The 12,571-nt window shown below is 46.0% G+C and overlaps 1 protein-coding gene and 1 non-coding gene across 2 annotated transcripts in view; both read left to right on the top strand.

Moving 5' to 3' along the window:
• The window catches only part of LOC142578976 (QRFP-like peptide receptor), an 813,496-nt gene that overhangs the window by 571,337 nt on the left and 229,588 nt on the right, over nucleotides 1–12,571 (top strand). The window lies entirely within an intron of this gene.
• TRNAT-CGU (transfer RNA threonine (anticodon CGU)) lies at nucleotides 4,516–4,587 on the top strand. The gene has a single exon. It is a non-coding gene; the product is annotated as a tRNA-Thr (tRNA).

The raw sequence follows: 12,571 nt of genomic DNA on the forward strand, positions 1-12,571 counted from the left end.
TGACAAACACACACACACAAAAAGAAATGCCCAGTCCTGATAACATTTCCAATGCGTTTCTAAAACGATATGCTATCCAACTACTTCCGTTTTTACACAGGATTATTGCGGTGTCGCTTCAAGCAGCTGCATTACCTTCAGACTGGCTCGTTGCAAAAGTAATCCCGATTCCCAAATGTGGCAATAGGTTGCACATAGACACATACCGACCTATTTCTCTACAAGCTGCTGCTGCAAATTAATGGAGCAGATTATTAACAAATCCATTATTAGTTGCTTAAAAAGCAATTAGCTGATATACCCTAAAGAGCATGGTTTCAGGAATGACCTTTCCACGATAACGCCGCTATTGCAAATTTCTCATCACTTCGTAGAAATAATCAATTCGGGACTTCAAGGAGACGCCATATTCGTAGATTTCTCCAAAGCCTTCGATCGCGTACCTCACTGTGAACTGATTGGAAAACTTAAACTAGTTGGCATTGAATCTAACACTGTTGCATGGATAGCGTTTTGCCTTTCACTCAGATCACAATATGCATTGGTAAACAATGCTGAGTCTGAGCGCCTTGAGGTTTTTTCTGGTGTGCCACAGGGGTCTGTGCTGGGGCCATTGCTCTTTCTTGTGTACATCAACGACCTCCCATCATGTGTTAAGCCTGACATAACAGTGCGACTTTTCGCAGATGATTGTGTTGTCTACACAACTGTTCGGTCCCTGGACGATCAAATTAGTCTAAACACCTATCTAAACAGCATTGCAAATTGGTGTGAAAGGTGAGGAATGAAGTACAACATCAGTAAAACTGCATGCATGACTTTTACACATGAAAACGTACCTGGCGTATTCACTTACAATATAAGGCGCACAGCAACAATAAGATCAGATATTGTAAAATATTTGGGTGTGACATTCTCGATCTCGGTCGAATGGGACACTCACATTGATAACACATGTTCAAAGGCATTCAGGCAACTCGATTTCTTGTGTCAGAAGTTGGCTACAGCACCATTCCATGTCAAATTAACTGCGTATAAAACCCTCGTTCAGCCGATACTTGAGTATGCCAGTATTGTATGGTCCCCGTACCAGTCTTACCTCATTGATAGACCAGACAGAATACAGCGCATGGCACTCCGTTTTATTCATTGCAGATACTCACCGTTTGACAGCGTCACCGCTTTACGTGAACAAGCAAGCATCCCGACTCTAATATCAGGACGGCGTATCGCTCCATGAAGTTTCTTCTCCTCCTTTATCACGGGCGCATAAACATAGACAAAACGAAATACATCAGACCACCCTTCCAAGATGCGGAAAGAACAAATCATAATAGTGCTTAAGACATCTTTCTGCGCATGGCAACATATTTAAATATTCATTTTTTTTCCTTCTGCAATTGAAGCCTGGAACCATTTGCCAGAAGCAATTGCGCTTGTTGACTCTATCGAACAATTTGAAACGAAAATATGTGCACTTTTCTATGAGTAGGTCTGCTTGCGATTGTTTAGTGCTCTGCTACAACGTTGTGCTGCGCAACTATGTTTTGATTGTTCACCACCACTTCTGCACTTTTCGCAGCTCTTCCCCCTTTCCTGTATTATCTGCCTTGCACTGTTTTCTTTAATCTATTCGTTCTGTTTGCATCATATTTCTTTGCATTGCAATAATTACCGCATTTCATTGGTTTCTCCTGTTTCGGCCCGTTTTGCTTGTGACCGAGCTCCTGTATGAGCCTGTAAAGGCTTACAGTATTGCTAAATAAATAAACAGATAAATAATAGCAGTTCACTGCTGATCACTACGTTTACACTTGCTTCGCTTCACTACAGGTCTGTCATTACAGAAAGAAAGAAAAAAATAAGGCATGTATTTTACATCCTCAATGCTAGAGTTGCTGACAAGGCTGATTGTTATAACAACAGAGAAAGACAGTGTGAGCATTGCGTGAATGTAGGTTTCACCATTTCTCACAAACATACACGCCGAACCATTGCCCGAATGATCTTCTACAGTGCTCTAGTCGCTTTAGAAAATTTATAAACCGCAAAATTTTCCGGCCGTGCTTCCGGGATATCCGGAAGAGTGGCACGAAAGAGTAATTTTCTGATGTGCGTCGTCGCGCCATATAGATATATGGCCCGTAAACGAGGAGCTCATGAACGGACTGTCCCAACCAAAACAGCAGCTTGTTGCAGAATACTTTGGCAACATCAAGTGTTTTTCTTTATTTCGCTGCTTCATTACATTTTTACGTGTCACACCATTTCCTTTTGTGGCGTATTATTTCTGTGGTACAAATCAATAAGTAAATAAGTAGAAGCACGTGAAAAGGCTACACTCTTTGATGTGCTATCTTCTTTTTTATATTCAACTACTGCAAACACTCCCCATGACTGCGCTGATATTTTTTTTAATAGAACAAAAGTATACAGTTCGGACCGTTCGCTTTGCACTCTTCTAGCGCACAATCAGCCAAAAAAAAATTCATTTGAGAAACGCTTCATACCTCTTCTACCATATTTACCTTCACTTTTATGTGATTTTTCTTTTGATATTGCTCGTGCTAGTGACAGGCTCACGCAGTTAAAGAGTCTCTGCGCGGCACTCGTAGTGGCTGTCTGCAGTATATGGCTACGGTTATGGTTGGGGTAATCTCCGCCACTTGGCTACGCAGTCGCACTTACTCTTTCAATCATCAGCGAGCGTCCATGGCTTAGAATTTAGCCGTCAAGTACGCAGGCCGGTTTCCCTTATTTACATTCTTTTTGCTGCCTATGCAACTTTTATTTGGCTAGCTACTGTTTCTGTGTGCTCGTATTTTGATACTCAAGAAAAGGGGGACGATACCGGCAGGCAATGGCAAGGCTGACAGCGGGCGCTCAATTCTGTTGAAGAAAACAATTTATACGATGTGTACGCTTGCTGGTATATGTTTCCGTTTAAGGTCGCTTTGAAAGCTTGGGAAGTCGCACTAATTGAAGACTTCTGGCTGCATTCACAAACTTTCTCGTTCGCAAGTACTATTTGCCATTGGCCGGTCGCCTTCGCTAATAGTATATCCACCGTCCCAACATTGGTTAGAACTTTCTCCTAAGAACAATTTTGTCCTAAGTACTTTTTTGCCAATGATAGTCCAGGCTGTCGTGCGCCTGCTGCTCTGATGTGGAATGCCGTGCCATTGGTAAAATGTTAAAATATAGACACAAAGTTTAACAAAAAAAATGACAGCTAAGTTACCTGGCGGTGTAGCGCTACGCTGGGACAAGTGTCAGACAATCCTATTTCGCTGCCAAAACAGTCGGCAGTCTTACTTTCTTGCAGAGTGCAAGGCCTGGGGACCAGACGCATTTATAGGCGGCCCAAAACTGAAATTGAACCCGTCACCCTCTCAACGTAGGTGCATCCTGAGGAGTGTCGGTATACCGGGTATCCCACATAACGTGAGCCAAACTTTAAAAACATGCAAAATACAACGTACCTAGACAGTTTGCCGTCGCTTGGAGATACTCAAATGATTTTTTGCCTTCCGCCTAGTTACTTAATTAGTCTTAATTAATTAATCATCTTCTCAAATATTATCATTAGATGAAAAGCGTCAATTAGAAGATTGTAGAACAACATGAAAAAATCTCGATTCAGATTTCTGTTCCTCAGTACGTGCTACATGGAAGTGTTCTTCCACGCATGAGGGCAGCCCGCGAATACACGCAAAGTGCCTCGAGCGGCCAGTCGCGCGGTAATTTCGCGTCTATTCGCTGGCTTCTTTCACGCTTGGAAAATCCCTTTTATGTAGCACGTATTGAGCAAACAGAAAGCTGTATCGGCAGTTTTTCATGTTGCTCTACAATTTTCTCATTGACCCGCCATGGTTGCTTAGGGGCTATGGTGTTGGGCTGCTAAGCACGAGATCGCGGGATCCAATCCCGGCCACGGTGGCAGCATTTCGATGGGGGCGAAATGGGTACTTAGATTTAGGCGCACGGTAAAGAACCCCAGGTGGCCGAAATTTCCGCAGTCTCCCACTACGGCATGCCTCATTACCAGAAAGTGGTTTTGGCACGTAAAACCCCATAATGTATTTATTATTTAATTTTCTCATTGACACACTTAATCTAATAATATTTAAGAAGCTGAATAATTAATTAACACTAATTATGTAATTCGGAGGAATGCAAAAAATAATCTGAGTATCGGCAACCGACGGCAAACAAATTTACCTTGGTTCTAGTCAAGCTACGTGGCATTTTCATGTTTTTAAAGTTTGACTCGAGTTACGTGGGGCACCCGGTACACAGTACGTATATAGAACGCTGTCTGTCATAATTGGTTGTAAACGAGAAGAAAGGGGTTAACCAAGGGGCCCGCAAGCGCCACGGGCTCGTGACGCCTGCGGGAAAAAGGATGTTCCGCATCCACTGCCAAGGTTTGTGAGTGGTGGCGCTGGCTAACACTCCCAGCGTTAGTTCTACTTGCAACACATAAATACCTAAGAAAGTGGATGCGAGAACGGCGCCGCGGTAGCTCAATTGGTAGAGCATCGCACGCGTAATGCGAAGACGTGGGATCGTTCCCCACCTGCGGCAAGTTCCTTTTTCATCCACTTTCATGTCAATTAATTTATCATTTCTTTAATTCAATTGGTAAGTAGAAGTAATTTCGCCTATGTTGTCCTTGGTGTCATTGTCTGTTGACTTCTTACGATCTAATTGGTTGTAACAGCTTGTGCATTGGGCGTAGCTTGCGTAATTTTCCTCAAAGAGCTGACGCGTGTATGCAGAGAAGTACATCCAACAGTTTCTATCGAGAGCAAAGGAAGCATAAGCACCTTAACAAAATGTAACATAACACCTCTGCCTCCTTTGTATCTCTCTCTCTCTCTTCCTCTCCACTCTTAAGGCACTCACTCAGAAGTAATTCGCGTAATTACTACCAGACTGCAGACTCTCTTGCTCGGCTTGTATTTTTCCACAAAGGTTCGAAGAGACTGCTTTTCTTTCCCCAAAAAGTGCGAGGGAGCAGCCGCACTTGACGCTTAAAAGGCATTCTTTTTTTTCCATGACGAAAGCGAAAACTGAGTACTGCTGAGCGGCTCGTACAAGCGCGCTAGGCACTCCTGCAGAGCGATTTTCTGCTTTGTATTGCAGCACTGGGACTTCTAGCAGACGAAGTGAACTCTCAGAAGCGTCAGAAAGCTTGTCGCCTTTTTTTTTTTTTCTATGCATGTACACTTTCCGACTTCAATGTGTGTTTGCTGCGAAGACATACGTGCCATAGCCTTGAGCGTCTCGAAAATTCTCGTAGTGGCTGCAAAGTCTTCGTCCCGAGATGCTTATTGCCACGCCTCGATCCATCGGCGTTTTTAAGCGTAAGGCGTGAAAGCGTGCTATAATTAGTTCTAGCCATGAAAAAACAAAGAAAGCTTTTGTAACTCTTCTAAATGACAACGGCCTCAACAAAGAAACACGACGCCGTGAGCATTTTTTAACGTGGGCGAGTGCATTCTTGCAATGCGCGTTTGAAAGTATGCGCCTTTTGGTTTTGCTTGAGGTTCTTTTTTTTTGTTGTGGTTGTTGTTCTTGTTTTGTTTTGTTTTTCTTGTCCTTTTTTCTTCTTCTTTGTTCAGATGACTGCCTTTCGTGTACCGAAGCTACCGACACAAGTCAAATGTTACACATGGGCTCATGTTTCACAGATCAAACATTGTCCCCCTTTTATGAGCCCATCCTACATTGCATAACTGACTCTGTGTGTCAATGGTACAATTTTTTGCGAAAGAGTGTAAGTTGATCATGGTATTCCTACGAGGTACGCGAATTATGTAGTAAGACATCCACCCATGCTTAGCTTCTCCCTTCTTTTTTGTCATTAATTTACTTCTTTTTCAGCTGGTCCTGAAATTTTAATAGTCATTGCGATCTTTCTTTCTTTCTTTCTTTTTTCCATGATGTGTTCTTTTTCCTTATCGTTTACTTACAGGATTCTTCACCATACCACACAGTAAACTTCGGTTATACGCTAGAAGTTGTTACGTGTCCTCTAGGGAGCGTTCTGCCGCAATTGTTTTTTCAAATCGGCTCATTAATAGCCAAGATAGAAATATTTCAGTGCCGCGAACCCATGATTGCCGCGAATCCAGCTACGTCACGCAAAAGAGGCCCACATACAAGTTCCGTGCAGCGGGCTACGAAGCCACGAGCGACGCACCTGTGTTGAAAATGAGACGCGGAAGACCGAGTGGGCGACGACGGCGATAACAATTCGATTAGTTCCGGGAACCCTGCCGCACCTTGGATAGTTTTGGGGTTATAAAAGTACTGGCATGCTGCGACGTGCTTCCGAGCGCACTTTTTGTTCTGGACGTGAACCGTGCATGTAGTCTCTGCGCTTGTGCTGCGATTGCGCTTGTGTGTCCGGCATGCAAGCCTTCATTGCCGCAAAATCTGGATTACGTTCATGCCAGGATATGCCTAATAAGTGCTGCGTGCCCAATTGCCGGAGAAATTACAAATCGGGTCCGAAAAATCATGCGTTCATGTTTCCGCAAGATCAATGACAGGATATTGGGTGCCAATGCTAAGGCAAAGAAAAGCTGGAATTCTGCGGAATAAGGCAGCTGTTTCTTTGTAAATGGTTGCACGAACGTTTTGTTTAACCATTGCTAAACTCGTTTGAGGTGTTGTAAATATGTGGACTGCGGTACTGTATGTAATAATGCCTCGAAAGCGAAATTATTCGCTTCAAGCCTAATCTAGAATGAAATAAATACGTGTCCCGAACGTGAAGAATGGCACACCAGTGAAGTTGTCATGAGATATGTGTTATGGTGCAGTGCTAACATTTTGTTGAAGAACTTTCGTGGTCGCATGAACGGCAAACTCTTTGACGCCGACGATAAATCAAGGCAAAGAAGCTAATCTGGAGAAGAGGGCAGCACTGTGACTTTTCAATATAAGCCATGCTCCCTCTCATCATTTACCCGAAATTAGTTCTCAATCCTATGGTTGAACCATTTCATTTTTTATGGACGGGTATTTTAATAATGCAGCGCATAAATAGTTTTGCATAAATAAAATAATCTTCGAACACCCTCTGTTCTCTGTGGGCCATCTGCTCAACTATGCCTAAAAAAACCATAACTGCGCTCTGGTTAACGTTGCCCTGAAGGGCGCGATCCCTTCATTCAACCCGTATCCCCGAGCACGCCGCCGGCCTCTTCTCCGTGACGTCACTCGCCGAGAGCTCAGGCCTTGTCTTGTCTAGGTGGTGTTGGTCTAGCTTCCGCAAGCTGAATTCCTTCCCTGCGTACTCCCATACGGGAACTCGAGGATAGCGTGTCGCATACGTCACGTGCCCCGCCTTCATTTTTTTTTATCCTCGCTTTCTTGCGGTGTGGCGCACTTCCGCTGATGGCGTCGCGTGCGAGCTGTTGTGATTGTCTCGTTTCGCGAAGCGCACGATTTTGCGCGCTGTGGACGAGTACACATGACTATCGGTATAACTCAGTGCTATAAGAACACTGATGCAGACACAAGCGGATCAGAGAGCACGTTCGCGCCGCTGGAACACGGCAGAAAATGACATAGTTTCAGTGTCTGCGCGCCCAACTGCACGACGTGGGAACAAGTACACAAAACAGAAATACATCTCTCTTGCTGTGGTGCGAAGTAAAACAAAAACAGGCAGACATTCGGTATGTGTGTTTTATTATTTCTCTAAGCTTTAATTCCTCTGTTCAAGCAGCATATTACACAAATAACAGATGTTGCCTTGAATAATTCTCGAAGTCACGTGACACCAAGAGAGATGTCACATCACGAACACGTGTACGTAGGGGCCCTAGCACGTGTACGTCATCCTCCGGCTTGGAGTGTGGCGGCCGCGAGAAGGCCAAACAGCGTTCGGTTTGAAATTTCATATCTTTTCTCGGTGCGTAGTGATGCAATACTTTGCAGACACGATCGTTGTCGTGCATTGTATGCTCTGCGCTTGTCAGCTCAAAATGGCCAGACCTGGTGAGGGGCCCTTTAAGAGTATTAGTCGCCGCCTGGGGTTTCGGGACAGCCAGCTTTTTAAATTTGTCGCAAGGTGCGAAGACAAGAAATTCAGGCAGAAACTCCTCTGGGAGTTGTCTAACTATGCGTGAACATTCTAACACTTAGTCATCTCCTCGCAGCCCGGTGCCATTGTCAGTGTTAGGAAGCTTGATCCGACGAGTATAAACGACAGTGCTGCAGCGACACAAACTGCTGCGGACGGCGTTGGATGGTGAATTGATGACGCAAGCAAAATATACTGCAGGTGGCGGCGCCAGGTGCGCATATGACGTTCGCATCGTTATAAACTGTTATCGAAGTTTAGCGCCTTAGACAACTGCATCGAACAATTATCAACCGTGATCAGCCGTACTCCGGCGGCGGCTGCGTACGGCGCCGCCGCTCGAGCCCCATCTTGAAAGCGACCTGCGATGGGGACAAAGTGCGCCGAGGGCTAATAGCTTCGTGTGCGCTGTGTTCTCGCCGCTTAGTTCGCGTTGAAGCGAGAGGCCGTACTAAGGTGAATTCACTCGCTGCTGCGGGCCCTATCGTGAAAACGATCGTCCTACGTGACGGACGGACGGACCGGCTTCCTTATTGGGTAGGCACACAAATGTTTACGCATTTAAAAACAAAGACCATTTCAAGACTACATGTCAGAAAATGCCGCGCGCCCGCAAGGTCACTGGCGCGGGTTTTATCGTTATCTCCGCAAGTGGTATAAGTAGTCTCCATACATTGGAAAAATGTCTTCGTTACAACCAGCGCAACCTTTTACAAGAAGTGGAGGGGCATTTAACAAAAACCTCTCTTGTAAAGTGAGTCATTGCTGTAAGCCGACTATTCTCCAGGACTGAGCCATTTTACGTCATTTCAAGAGACTCAATGGGCTTTTAAATTTATTTTTCGAGTAATGCTTATCAATTATACCGCTTGCGCTCATATGTAAGTCTAATGAAATAGCAGAAAGTACATCCTTTCTACCTCTTCACCAGATTGCACAGTTACTAATTAAATTAATAAGCATCGTGTCACGCGCGCACAGCCAATCATGAGCATGTCTTTCTCGATGACCGCGTATACTCGCTGTCAAAACGCAGGAGGGAGAAAGCGCGGCAGCTGCAGCGCGTGAATTGACCTTCGCGCTGCCTCTCGCTTCAACGCGAACTAAGCGGCGAGAACAGAGTGCACACGAAGCTATCAGCTCACGGTAACCCTAGACTACCTACGCATCGCAGATCGCTTTCGAGATAGGGCCCGGGCGGCCGCGCCATACGCAGCGGCCGCCGGACCAGAATGCCTCCCCCCCTCTCCACGCCCCCGTGCCATTGCGCGCGACGGAAGACGCTGCGCTTCCTCCCCGCTTTCCTCCCTTGTGCGCGTGAGATTGAGCCACCGTCGTCGGCTCACCCTCGCACGCTTTCACTCGCACATACAGCATACGTCGTGCGGCGATGATGCTATCACCCTCAACTATATATGGAACACCACGGCGACGGCAGACATGCGCCTGGAGTGTCCATATAATTGATACCGCAGTAAAAATTTGTGAATGTGGCAGCATGTTATTATTTTATGATTGTGGTCGTCTACAAGTTCTCGTGCATTTTCTAGCAATAATATCTCTACATGGGCCCAAAGAACCTGTACTCGATCATAATTTTTATTTTTTTGAAATCACTTATTGCGAATGTTACCTCAATAGAGTGGCTTATTCGTTGTCGCGCCTGTCTGGCACCCAGCGGATCCGCTATTTCATTTTGAGGTGGTGCGAACTTCATAATTTTTTATTGCGATCGCAATTATATGGACACGACAGGCGAATTTCCGCCGCTGTCGTCGCCATCGTTGTCTGCGTCGTCGTGATGTTCCGCATAAAGTTCAAGCGCGATGGCATTGCGGCCGCGCACCATGCGCTGTAGGTGCAAGTGAGAGCTTGCCAGATAGAGCCGAGGATCGCTCGCAAGGGAAGAAGGTGGGGAGGGAGCGCGCCGTCTTCTAATGCGTGCAAACTGAGGGGGAGTGGGGAGATCTGCGCGGCGCCAGAAGGGGGCAAGTCAGGGCGCATCTCCTCTTCCACTCAAGCTGCGGCGGCTGAGCGCTGCCGCGCTTGTGCCCCGGCGGCCCGTGCATATGGCGCGGCCGCGCGAGAGCTACCTTGAAAACGATGTGCGATGCGGACGTCTAGGCGCACCGAGGGCCGATAGCTTCGTATGCGCTATAGCACACATACGCGTCCGCGTCACCCGCGTTCACGAAGTGAAACATCGCTGCAACTTTTTTGCTGGTGTATACTGTGTCAATATTGCCTCCCGAGACCCCTTGTAGTTTACTAAATTGCTCGGTGTATACAACCCTCCTGGAATTTACCTATGAAGTCATTACGTAACATAATCACCCCGGATAGGATGTCACATACATGCGGAATTGTGCGAAAGTGGATTAATCATTCTTGCCGCCATCTTTCAAGGAAACCGACACTAATTTGGCAGAGACCGTTGCGTCGTCAAAGACTACGAAAGGCAACCATTAAGTGCATTTTGACTACCGCGAAACAACATGAAAATGCAGGATGCCGCTTCAACGTGGCAACCCACCACACGGTGCTCCATGTTGAGCCGCGTGTTTCTGTAATGAAAAAGAGCTTAATAATATTAAACATGAGGAGGTGCTTATTTTGTCCAGGCATGAGGAGGTGTTGCTTCTGGCATCTAACAGTAGTATCTTAAAGAAATGGATTTCTCTGTTCGTAACACTTAGTAAGAACCGATTTGAAGAGCGATTTCTTTGAGTTGCCTTGATGGGAATATACGAGACAGTACATTTACTTTTAATATTGCTTTTTCTCATCAAGCTCCCGCATTTGCGCCGGTTTTTTTTTTTTTTGTAAGGAGCTCTTCTTTTAAATATTAGATATAAATATTTTTGCCTTTTACCAGAGAAAAAAATTTGATCACTTGATCCAGCAAGCCTGTCCTGCCGCTTGACACAGCGTTCTTCAGTGCCGACTGACATTAAAGTGTTCGTTCCCTTGACCTTTTCCCGCGGACCAGCAAAATTCTGTCAAAATAATAATAAACACTAGGTGTTCAATCAGTAACTCAATAGCTCCACCGCCGCCGTGATATTTCTTCCTTGTTATTCCATAGGGCGCCCGAGTGCGAGCTTTCGTGCACGGTGAACTTTACTGACGGAGCTTCATTAAGGCTCCGGGCTTGAAAGGGCGCTGCCGCCATTTGATCTTGCAAGGATACCCTCGCCACCATAGTCGGCCGCGGCCTGAGCTCGCAGCTGAGTCGAGTGCGGACTTCCGGTAACCGGGGCGCTAGTCCACCCAATGGATTATGGGCCCGCCTGATAATTACCGCCTCGTGGCACGTCCACTTCAAGCGCATAATCAGAGCCGGCGATCGAACGAGTGCAAAACGAAAGCCAAGCGACGGGACACGTTCTTTCTTTCGTTTTTCTTTCCTTTTTCTCGTCGTTCCCTTTTTTTTTTTCTCCTCCTTTTATTATTACTACGTTTTCTTGCCCGGTTCGCAACGCGTTTCTGCGCCCGCATGGCCCAAATGCAGGCAGAAAACCTTAAGCACTTTCCAGAATGCTCGTTCTTCAGGCGCCATTACGGTTTCAGGTGCAATGGTGCTGTTGCTTGCCATTTCTATACGGTATATATATCTGTGTGTTAGCTGGTTTGTTTGCTTGCTTGCTTGTTTGTGATTGCAAAGACCGTGAAAAGTACGTGGCCTAGTGAGGACACAGCTCTGACAAAGCAGCTGCGAACGCTGTCGACGACGACGCTTTTCTGGTTGGGGCTACACAAGTCGCCCTTTCGGGTCTGGCCGCCGTGCACTGTTTCTGTCTGAAGTCAAGAAACTTGGTCCAGGGACGTTCCATATTTTGCATAATATCTTCGAAAAAGGATTGTGCGCTTACTGCTGCATTGATATTGCTCAAATTTCGCCGAAATGTGGCATTTAGGAGTCTACGTCTTTCAATGTAACACTTGGCACAGTTATTCACGTGCTTTTTAAGCAAACAATGGAAAGTTTCCTTCGTTTGTGAGAATGCAAGCTGCTGCAGAGACGGCGCTAGCATAAACTTGCGTCACGGCCTGCTGGCAGCGATAGAAAGCATGTCGTTGAGGTTGTGCTGTGCTAGCTGGCCGCTCCTCTGAAAGAGCCACATAAAAAGGTAGTTACCCTTTCATAAAACTGTTGACGTTTGTAGATCACTCGAGCCTTTGTGTCAGAACAAACTAGGTAAGAGAAAATTTCTGTCCTAATACAAGAAGAAAGCAACTGATAAGACACCGCGATGTTCGCGTCTAGGTTCCAAGTGAGAGGCCTGTTCAGAAGCTCACGTCTCTTTTCAGCGTTCGTTTTACCTGTTTCTAGGGCTGGTGCAGACAATTGGCGAAAGCACAAAGGCTGCTGGCATTCTCTTTGTGCCTCCTAGTGCACACTGGCAGCATTCTGGGGTGTAGCAAGCGCGCATTTAGGGAACGCAAGGCTGACATCAAACATATGCGCAA

The sequence above is a fragment of the Dermacentor variabilis genome, chromosome 1 (assembly GCF_050947875.1).
Source record: "Dermacentor variabilis isolate Ectoservices chromosome 1, ASM5094787v1, whole genome shotgun sequence".
In the NCBI taxonomy this organism is placed as follows: domain Eukaryota; kingdom Metazoa; phylum Arthropoda; class Arachnida; order Ixodida; family Ixodidae; genus Dermacentor; species Dermacentor variabilis.